Raw genomic sequence first — 12126 nt, forward strand, 5'->3', positions numbered from 1 at the left:
ACGCTATCACCCAAATGAGAAGTAGCATAGACTTGCATAAAAAAATAGAAGAAAAAAAAAGACAATTTAATGCCGCGAACGGAAATTTTACAACTTCAATGAAACTTCTTCGTTATTTCAAAGAAAATGTTTCGTACTTTTTATGAAGAAATTTTAACGCAGAATGTTTCGTAAAATATTCGTAAAAACTTCTTCACAAAATTCATGAAATGTGAAGAAAGTTTCGTTAAAAGTACGAACTTTTTACGAAGAAAAGTTAATGTAGAATGTTTCGTAGAAGTTTCGTATATTCGTAAAATGTTTTTCGTAAAATTTACGAAAATGAATGAAAATTTCGTTATTTTAATGAAGAATTCAGGAAGAATAGTTAATGAAGAATTCTTCGTAAAATTAACGAAGAGAATTCTTTCGGTGTAATTTCTACGAAAATCACATCGTTCAAACAAATAAAAATGGCGCTATACGAAGTTCAACTTTCTTCACAATGAGTTTATTTTAACTTAAAGAAGGGGTCACTTTTTCCTGAGTGTACATTAGATAGGGTCACGAAAAAAAGTTTATGCGGTCACCCCCCAGTTTTGTAGCATATTCGAAGACAATTTCAGAACACCAAAACTTTTATTTTTCGTGCACCCTACGACCCCCCGAAATACAATTTATTGTGCTGTGTCGTCATTTGAAGTCCGATCGAAAAGAAACACATATCGTTGTTCGTGGTTGATCAGGGGCTATATTTCGTGCATTGGTCATTTTTGACTCCGACGTCAAATTTGATTTTTAATATTTTTATTTCGCTTCGTATACCCCTATAATGCCCATTTCTTATAACCATTATAAAGATCTTAACAAAATATGCAACTTTTGCTTTTGAAGTATTAACATATATTCATAAACAAAAAAGTTACAGAGATTTTAAAAAGTCAATTGGTCACCCTACACACCACCAAATAGTTTTTGATGTGTTGTCATGATGTCCGATCGAACCACATGCACATCGTTATTCATATCTACGAAATTAATTTATAAGGCATTTAGAACACAAAACCTGTTTATCTGTAAATTTCTAACGGTACCTTTGTATACATACTCGTTGTTTGCACTACGGCATTTTCTGCGTTATGCAAAGTGCATGTGTTTTTGCTAGAACAATTTGAGAGCCTACTGATCAACCACAAACAACGATATGCGTTTCTTTTCGATCGGACTTCAAATGATGACACAGCACAATAAATTGTATTTCGGGGGGTCGTCGGGTGCACGAAAAAAAATTTTTTTGGTGTTCTGAAATTGTCTTCGAATATGCTACAAAACTGGGGGGTGACCGCATCAACTTATTTTTTTCCTTTAGGCCGTGACCCTATCTAGTGTACATTATAATAAACGTCGAATTCAAAGTTATGGCAACTAAAAAAATTTTTTTCGATAAATATTCTGGGGGTGACAAGCCCTAACTACGCCAATGCTTGTCACCATTATCACCATTGAAATATCTTTTAACTACAAGTAAAACAATATATAATCAAATTCAGGCAAATTTTATATGTCTACCTAGTTCATTTATGGTAACAACGTAAAATTACAAAAAAATGGCGACATAAAACGAACCAAAGCAGAAAACACGTTATATGTTACCACTAACAGGCAATGAAACTATTAAACATTTTCCCGCCATTTCTTTTATACAAATGAAAATGCCGACGCTAAGTTAATAGGCATGGACAACAATAATCTCCACCATTTCTTTGTTGGCTTTGTATTTTTAGAGCATCAGGTAGCACATTCAAGTTAGTTACGCCTCCTTAGTTTTCCTCTCACATCGGTTGGGGGTGCAAATGGATACGGAGTGAAACGAATGTTCCTCTCTCTCTCTCTTAATCTCTCATTTGTACAACGGATGTATAGCTGTCTCTTTTCATCCGGTTTACTTTTAACGGCAATGGAGAATTTCAAGCAATGGTGGTGAATTGTGTATGAAGTGGATGCTTGATTCAAACAATTTGAAACATATGTGGGTCGCATGAAACACATGGTATGACCGTATGATTACAGAGATGATTATTTTAGTATTAACCCTCTAATGCCCTAGCTCAATAAGGAAGCTTTTAGTAAAACACCTTAAGACAACAAAAATGGGCGAAATAAAAAGAAAACTTATTTGAAACTATTCAAGAGGCTTTGCAGCATATGCTGAATTTTACCGTATAAATTTTTCTTGGCTAGTTCTCTTGCTTTTGTGTCGTTAACATTGAAAATTTAATCAGCTGGCAAAAAAATTGGGGCATTAGAGGGTTAAGTTGTAGTAAGATGTACGGCCATAGAATGGCGTCACAATTAAAAGTTGTATTTGTTTCATTTTTTGTAATGAAGTAGTGAATTATTGTAGTTTAATTGGTGGTGTATGTTTGGAAGTGTGTGCGTTTTATAAGCCTCATGGTTTTATGGGCGTATTGCAAATTTTTCTAATAAATAATTGGAAGCAATAGTCTTGAACTCTCTACACTAATAGAAAAAAATACGTTCCATAGTCGTGAACGGACGGTGACAAAATGAAACGGAAACGTTCACAGAAAATCAAAACGGAATGTTCACAATTTCGTCCACGGGCGTTCACGATGTCATGAACGGCATTCGTTTTTCTTTGGCCATGAAAAGTCTTAAAATAATCGTCAGACGTTATTATGGCAACTCCCTCGGTGGTGCAATGTGCTAAGGCGAATGTTAACGCGTATGGTGCAGAAAACACAGGTTCGAGTCACGCTAGCGGAAATCTTTTTTTAATTTTGTTTATAAAGTCGTAACCATAAAGTTTTCAGATCATGAACCCGGGTTGTTTTGACAACACATGGTGTCATTTTATCGTTGTCAGATTGACACCGCCTGTTCACAGTTTGACACCACATGTTTGTTGATTCACTTTCATGAACGAATCGTTTTGAAATGTGCACGCCGTTCATGATTTTTTCTATGAGTGTACACAACGCCTTTAAGTTATACTAATTCAACCCTTTTACGAATTTTTAAGTGCAAGCATATAATGTTCATAAACTAGCATAACATGTTTGGTACATAAAATGTTTGTAAATATAATATGCTTAGATGCAAATATATACTAATTTGGAAATATCCTATAAACATATACATATGTGTTTAGAAAGAGAGACCTAGAGAGTATGCTGCAAGTAAAATATTGGAAGTAACCAATTGGCGCCTTAAAAATATATCCACACAAAGAAAATTTCATTAAAATGTGTTACTACCAGTGTATGCCCTAAGGTGAAACATAATATGTTTGAACAATACAAACAATATTTTGTTTGCACCAATCCTGAAGATATAAATGCTTGAAGCAGACTGTGTTTGGGGTATATTGTGACTCACGAATAATTTTATGATTAATTTACCTTACCGAAGTGTCTGAAAATATGAGCATTATTAAAATCGAGAGTGTTATTAAACTCTTAACATCCCAGGTGTCACTAAAATTGTAATTGAATTTAACTCGTAAGAGTTTTATGTTGGTGAGCAGGAATATTTTCGTGAGTGTAATTCGTTACTCACGCACACTCACGGAGATATTATTTTCGTGACTCACGCACGACATTTTGGTTTGTTGATCAAGCTCACGCACACTCACGCTGTTGTCATGAGCGTGACTCACGCACGAATCACGAAAATTTTCGTGAGACGACAATTTCGTGGCACGTGCACACCTCTACTCAGAATCACCTCCTGAGCAGAGAATGAAGCCGACCCATTTTTGTCGGTGGCGCCTGACACTAAATTTTTGCCTCCGGCGTCGGCGGCTTGACGGTTAAGCCGATATAAATTTGTCCATTCGGCGGCGGACAATTATCCATTATAAATCAATTTGAAGTTATTCAAATGGTAATGAGATTAGTTGTATAACCAATCGTACAAACAAATTTACTTTTCATTCATATTTTCTGAGCTAAAGTTTTGCAAAATTATTATAGCAGTTTGAAAATGATTGGTTGTGTTCAAAATTTTGGAAAAAATAAGAATTATATATCAATTTTTCTGATTTAAATTGATATTTTTGATTAATTGGCGCCTAAATTTGAGCCGAGATGAGTCGACATATTCGGCGGCGGCGTCGACTGGCAAACCAGGTTCGTCGGCGCGACTTGGCGGCTTCATTCTCTGCTCCTGAGTCGGTTTAGCCACCCGACTGAGTCGGTTTAGTCACCCGACTGATTCGGTCGACACAACTAATGCCTAATGTGGTATTGGTACCTTCGTCATTTTGTTGTGTTGCCCAACCTTAATAATACTCATGGCCAAATTAAAAACCAATTCCTTCCCAATTAAATATTAAAGACCACACGGTTGAAAAAGACTGTTTTTCATATGTTTGGCTATAAACATTATATGTTTGGAACACAAATTTTTAAACACAATATTTTTGAGTGCAAGCATATAATGTTCATAAACTAGCATAACATGTTTGGGACACATATGTTAATATGTTAGAACATATTGTGTTTGGGACATAAAATGTTTGTAAATATAATATGCTTGAATGCAAACATATATTAATTTAGAAATAGCCTATAAACATATATGTGTTTAGTAGCTTGGAGCGCTATTTAACAGGGAGCGATATTGAATTAAGTTGGTGGTTGTTGCTTGTTATTACAAAATTAACATTTTATTTTTCCTTGGGCAAATGATCAGCTGCTTCTTTGATCCTTACAAACTGTGTGGTCCGCTGTTCGAATCCCCGTCCGGCAAAAGGTAAAATTAAAATAAAAAAAATCATAAAATTGAATAATTTCTTCTACAATGTTTGTATTACAGAAAAAGGTGCTAAGAACTAAAAAATCTCGTGGAAGTGAGAAAGATGTCGGGGAATATACAATTGGGCAGAAACAAAATTTTGAGCATTCAGGTCGAAAACCTATGTTGTTAGCACCTATATTACCTGTTTATTTTCATAATTCATTATGATTGTAAATATATAAATAAATAAGTAAAGAGAATTTTTTTAAGCATATAATATTTTTGGGTGCAAAATGCTTCCAAACATATTATATGGTCACATAATAACATATTGTTTTTGGGAAGACAACATTATTGAATTTGGATGCAAAAATACAAAATGTTTGGAACTTAGACTACCCAAACATATATTGTTTAGACCAATATGCTTTCAAACATATTATATATTGGTAGAGATCAAACATATAAATGTTTGGGCAATACCCAAAAATATATATGCTTGAAGCAAAATATGTTTGGGAGTATATGTTACAGAAGCGATTTTTTGTGAGCGTGCATATACTAACACCACGTACACGGATGAAAAAGACTGTTTTTCATATGTTTGGCTATAAACATTATATGTTTGGAACACAAATTTTGAAACACAATATTTTTGAGTGCAAGCATATAATGTTCATAAACTAGCATAACATGTTTGGGACATATATGTTAATATGTTAGAACATATTATGTTTGGGACATAAAATGTTTGTAAATATAATATGCTTGGATGCAAACATATATTAATTTAGAAATAGCCTATAAACATATATGTGTTTAGTAGCTTGGAGCGCTATTTAACAGGGAGCGATATTGAATTAAATTGGTGGTTGTTGCTTGTTATTACAAAATTAACATTTTATTTTTCCTTGGGCAATTGATCAGCTACTTCTTTGATCCTTACAAACTGTGTGGTCCGCTGCTCGAATCCCCGTCCGGCAAAAGGTAAAATTAAAATAAAAAAATCATACAATTGAATAATTTCTTCTACAATGTTTGTATTACAGAAAAAGGTGCTAAGAACTAAAAAATCTCGTGGAAGTGAGAAAGATGTGGGGGAATATACAATTGGGCAGAAACAAAATTTTGAGCATTCAGGTCGAAAACCTATGTTGTTAGCACCTATATTACCTGTTTATTTTCATAATTCATTATGATTGTAAATATATAAATAAATAAATAAAATTTTCAGCACAATATTGTTTGGGAGAATATTTTTTTAAGCATATAATATTTTTGGGTGCAAAATGCTTCCAAACATATTATATGTTCACATAATAACATATTGTTTTTTGAAAGACAACATTATTGAATTTGGATGCAAAAATACAAAATGTTTGGAACTTAGACTACCCAAACATATATTGTTTAGACCAATATGCTTTCAAACATATTATATATTGGAAGAGATCAAACATATAAATGTTTGGGCAATACCCAAAAATATATATGCTTGAAGCAAAATATGTTTGGGAGTATATGTTACAGAAGCGATTTTTTGTGAGCGTGTACCAAAGTTCAATCGGATCGGATGAATTTTGCTCCTCCAAGAGACTCTCGAGGTCAAATCTGGGGATCGGTTTATATGGTGACTAAATATAATTACGGACCGATATGGACCTAACGCCACGTACCAAATTTCAACCGAATCGGATGAATGTTGCTTCTCTAAGAGGATCCGCAAGCCAAATCTGGGGGTCGGTTTATATGGGGACAATATGCATTTGCAATACCATCCGACCTACATCAATAACAACTACTTGTGTCAAGTTTGAAGTCGATAGCTTGTTTCGTTCGGAAGTTAACGTGATTTCAATAGACGGACGGACATGGCTAGATCGACTCAGAATTTCAGCACGACTAAGAATATATATACTTTATGGGGTCTCAGAGCCATATCTCGATACCCTCCACCCCATCCTATGGTGGAGGGTATAACTAATACCCAACACAATGGAGGACACATAAGAAATTTACTTGAAGACTCATCTCGTAACATATTGCATGAACATCTGCACCTGTTTAGCTGATATGTACGTAAAATGGTGAAAATCGTTACTATTGAGATTATAGCAGATTACAAATATTTACTTTTTGCCGACGTCGCCAGCTATCGAGAGAGTTTATACATATTTGCTTTAGCACGGAATTAAGTTGTCAACCTCTCTGGCCAGTATTTTACTAAACTAAAAGACAAAAGTTTTGATTAATTGATCAAATCACAGACTGGGTGCTAGGGTTAAATACCTGTTGGAACTGTGAAGATTGGTACACTAAAGTGGTGTCTCGGAGCACTCTTTGGCCATTGAGGAAGTGCATTTCTCATCCAATCTATTACATTCCGAGCTCTCCAGGTAAAAAAATTATGTTTTGAAGATTAAAAATTAAAAAAAAAATACGTCTTCCTTAGACATGAAATTAATATTTTAATAAAAATGACATTTGTGCAATAATTCAAATGGCATTCGGTTGTGAAAGCCATCCGTAAGTTGTGATGACAAAGTGACAGTTATTACAATTAATTACGGCAGGTTGTGTCATCCGAATACGGGCAAAATTTTTTAAAGTAGAGACATTTAGCTCCTACAACTGTCTGTCTTCTATCACAAACGTAAATCCATTGAAATAATCGAAACATTGTAGTAGAGACCCACGTATGATTGCAAATATAGTTCATAGATTTGGGCAATTGATATTTAATTATAAATGTAGAATTTTCATTACTTCAACCGATTTCCAACCAATCTCTTCTCTGTGTGTACAAAATGGCTTTCCAAATTTTGTGAACAAATCCTGAAATGATACTCTTTAAAAATTCAACCAGCAAAAAATATAATAATGCAATATGTATATCAATTTAGAAGGCGGGTAATATAAAATAATTCAATGTATAAATGTTTTAAGGTGAGTACTATGTTCGAGTTTTTCACCAAAGCACTAAATTAAAAGTGCAAAAATATATATGAAGACGATAACATTTTTCTCAAGTCTCTTCAAATTATGGATGGAAAAGATCCAATGTATTGATTGCGAACCATTTAATATTTCGAAATTAATTGATTAAAAAAGTAACCGTGAAAATAAGCTGGTTTATAAAGTGGATAAATAAAAAAAAAATATTTATTAGTTGCCAAAAGCGTCAAATATTTCTAAATCTTCTGCAGTTGCAGTGTACAATTTGTTGGAAGTAAATAATTTATCGGTTTCACTTGTAGGTGTACAATTATAACATCCATAATTTAAGAAATACTTAACACTTAAAATGCTTCCAGCGGTTGAAGTTAACATGCGATTTCTTAATTTGTTTTTAACTATTTCGAACTTTGAAAATGCCCTGCCAACAGAAGCATTTGATAAACGTAGCGAAAGTAATGCTAATGCATACTTAGGTTAGGTTAGGTTAACCTAATGCATACTTGCTTATATTTAGGAACTTATTCTGACCTTCCACATCATATTTTCTTCAAATTCATGGCAGAATTGCTCCGAATTTTGCTGAGAATTGTTCAATTTTACCAGGTTTAAAATATTTTTTACCCCTAAAGATCCCCCAAAATAAATGTTAGCAAGCAATGTGTTCGGCCGGGCCGAATCTTAAATACCCACCACCTTGAATCAAATATAATAGTTTCCTTTGAAAATTTCAGAAGGATTTGATGACAAATATTTTACCAAGCAGATCAGTCCAACCAGTACGCTTCCCCAAGATCAATGTAAAGATTTTACCTGTGAAGACTAGATCAGATTCTGGATTTATACGAACCTTTTTTTGTTTGAGTTTTAGAGGAATCATAAACATCTCAAGTGTGCAAGAAAATAACGCCTTGATTTGAAATCTAAAATCTGTAGATTTTTACCCCAGTTTCATTCAGTTTCAAGAAATTTTCATGAAAAACCCCTAAATAGGGGCATGAAAACCCCCTAAATTTGAGGAAAACCTCAACCTGGCAACACTGAGAGGGGAATATAGGTTAGGTTAGGTGGCAGCCCGATGTATCAGGCTCAATTAGACTATTCAGTCCATTGTGATACCCCATTGGTGAACTTCTTCTCTTTTCATATCACTGAGTGCTGCCCGATTCCATTTTAAGCTCAATGACATGGGCCTCCTTTTTATAGCCGAGTCAGAACGGCGTTCCACATTACAGTGAATCCACTTAGAGAAGTTTTGAAACCCTCAGAAATATCACCAGCATTACTGAGGTGGGATAATCCACTGCTGGAAATCCTTTTGGTGTTCGGTCGAAGCAGGAATCGAACCCACATCCTTGTGTATGCAAGGCGGACATGCTAACCATTGCACCACGGTGGAATATAGGTACACACAAACATTTTTTTCTGATTCAATCACCAAATTAATTGATCCAATTAATTTTTTAATTGAAATATCTTCAATCACGAAAATGATAGTATCAATCACAGTTTTAATTGGGCATAGAAAAAATTCTTGATTAAAAAATTAATTGATTTTTTTCAGCAAATTTCAATTAATTTTTTAATTGATTCAATTAAAAATTTAATTGATGTTGATTGCAAAACTCATTTAATTTATTAATTAAAAAAGGTAACTATTTTTATTACTTTCTGAATTGGCTTAGAGTTTTTATTTGGATTAACAAATGATTGTTTGGAATACATTTTTAATTAAAAATTAGCACTTTTTTTAACTGAATTAGTCTTCCGAATTTGATTAAAAAGTTAATTGTATCAATTAATTTATTAATTGAAAAAATTTTCAACTTCAATTAACTTTTTAATGGGAAATATTTTGGTGATATTTTTTTCTGTGTACAGATACAACAAAAAATTACCCCATTCAATGTCTAGACTGCTTGATGCTGTTATCAAACAAAATGGAATGTCCCACAAGTAATAAATGTACAAAAAAAATAATTTAGAACTACTTGTGACTTAAAAACGGTGCCCTTTTAAGTTTTTATAATTTAAATATTTAAAGAACAAACAAAATTTCTAAAATAAAAATTATCTAGATGCTTAAAGCAGTTACAATCAAATTAAAAAAAAAATAATTTAAAATAGCTTCGTATAACTTTTAAAGGTGAGTACTAAATATGTTCGGTTTTTTTCACCAAAACACTAAATTAAAAGGACAAATATATTTATGAAGACGATTATATTTTGATCGAGTCTTGCCAAATAATGGATGGATAAGATCCAAGTAATTGATTGCAAATAATTTTATATTTCTAAATTAGTTAATTAACAAGTATATACACCACCATGAATCATATATAATAGTTTACTTTGAAAACTCTTCGTCGTAGTGGGTTATTTGATAATATATAGAATTGTAGGGGGTTTGATGACAAATCTTCTCCCAAGCAAGTCAGTTCCCGATGACAAACTTTAAAGATTCTACCTATGAAGACCAGATCAGATTCTGAATTTATGAGAACCAAGTTTGTTTGAGTTTTTGAGAATTATAAACATATCGTGTATATGACGAAATTACGCCTTGATTTGAAATCTTAAATCTGTAGATTTTTTCCGCCATTATTTAAACAAATACGATGAGTTAAATCTGGAAATTCTACTTTCAGTTTCAAGCAATTTTAATGGCCATGAAAGAAGTGTTTTCTTTTTTGAGAAACGTAATTTTAGACAAGCAAAGTTTTCTTTTGACACAAATTTTAGAGACAATCGTTGAATAAACGAAAATACCTTATAAGAAAAGGAAATTTCGTTTGTCTAAAATTTCATTATAGATTACTAATTTCCAGCAAATCGTATAAAAACTACGGATTCTAGAAGCCCAAGAAATAAAGCCGGGATATCGATCTATATTTGGGCTATATCAAAACATGGACCGATAGGCATCATTTGCTACTCACATATTTGTGATCTTAAAATACCTCCAGATTTTCAATTTCAAACAAATCGGCTAAAAATATAGCCTCTAGACGCCCAAGAAGTAAAAATCGAGAGATCAGTCTATATGGGGGTTATACCAAAAAACGGACCTCGATATACCTCAATTTCGGCACACTTATTTGTGGTCTAAAAATACATCTCGATTTCGCGTTTCAGGCACATCGGGTAATAAATAAAGTTTATAGAAGCTCAAGAATTTCAGGCAAATCGGATGGTAAATTTAGTTTCTAGAAGCCCAAGAAGCAAAATCGGGAGATCGGTCTATATGGGGGCTATACCAAAACATGAACCGATGGGCACCATTTTCTACACACCTTTTTATGGTCCCAAAAGATCTCTAGATTTTCAATTTCAGATAAATCTGATAAAAACTACGGTTTTTATAGGCCCAAGACCCTAAATAGGGAGGTCGGTTTATATGGGGACTATATCAAAACTTGGACCGGTATAGCCCATCTTCGAACTTGACCTGACTGCAAACAAAAAACGAATTTGTGCCAAATTTAGGGACGATAGAGCCATTATTGAAGGCTGTAGCGTGATTACAACAGACAGACGGACATGCTTATATCATCTTAGAATTTCTCCCTGATCAAGAATATATATACTTTATATAGTCGGAAATCGATATTTCGATGTGTTACAAACGGAATGACAAACTTATTATACCCCCGTCACCATTTTATGGTGGTGGGTATAAAAAGAGTATGTTATTATACCGTCGTAAATGTATGTCACAAGTCACAGTTTGCGACAGGCCAACCCTGATAGTGAAGGGTATGCTGAACACTGAAAATGCCCTCTCAACAGAATCATTTAAAAGGGGAGCGAAAATAAAGCTGATGCATACTTGCTTTAATTTAGGAACATGGGAACATGCTAGAGCTGTTCCGAATTTGGTTGAGAATTCTCTAAACGTAAAAAAACCCGACATACAGAGCAATTTCAAAAAAAAAAAAAAATTAATACAATGAAGTTAATTTTTTTTGATTAATTTTATTTCATACCGACACCCAGTTCTGTTCTCTGTCCGCTTTACGAAACTTAAGGAAAATAGGATATATGTAGAACCTACTTTGTAGGAACAAATATTCTTTTTATACCCTCCACCGTAGGATGGGGGTACATTAACTTTGTCATTCCGTTTGTAACACATCGAAATATTGCTCTAAGACCCCATAAAGTATATATATTCTGGGTCGTGGTGAAATTCTGAGTCGATCTGAGCATGTCCGTCCGTCCGTCCGTCTGTTGAAATCACTCTAACTTCCGAACGAAACAAGCTATCGACTTCAAACTTGGCAGAAGTAGTTGTTATTGATGTAGGTCGGATGGTATTGCAAATGGGCCATATCGGTCCACTTTTACGTATAGCCCCCATATAAAGGGGCCCTCAGATTTGGCTTGTGGAGCCTCTAACAGAAGCATATTCCATCCGATCCGGCTGAAATT

This window comes from Haematobia irritans, chromosome 3, assembly GCF_050003625.1.
Source record: "Haematobia irritans isolate KBUSLIRL chromosome 3, ASM5000362v1, whole genome shotgun sequence".
Taxonomy (NCBI): domain Eukaryota; kingdom Metazoa; phylum Arthropoda; class Insecta; order Diptera; family Muscidae; genus Haematobia; species Haematobia irritans.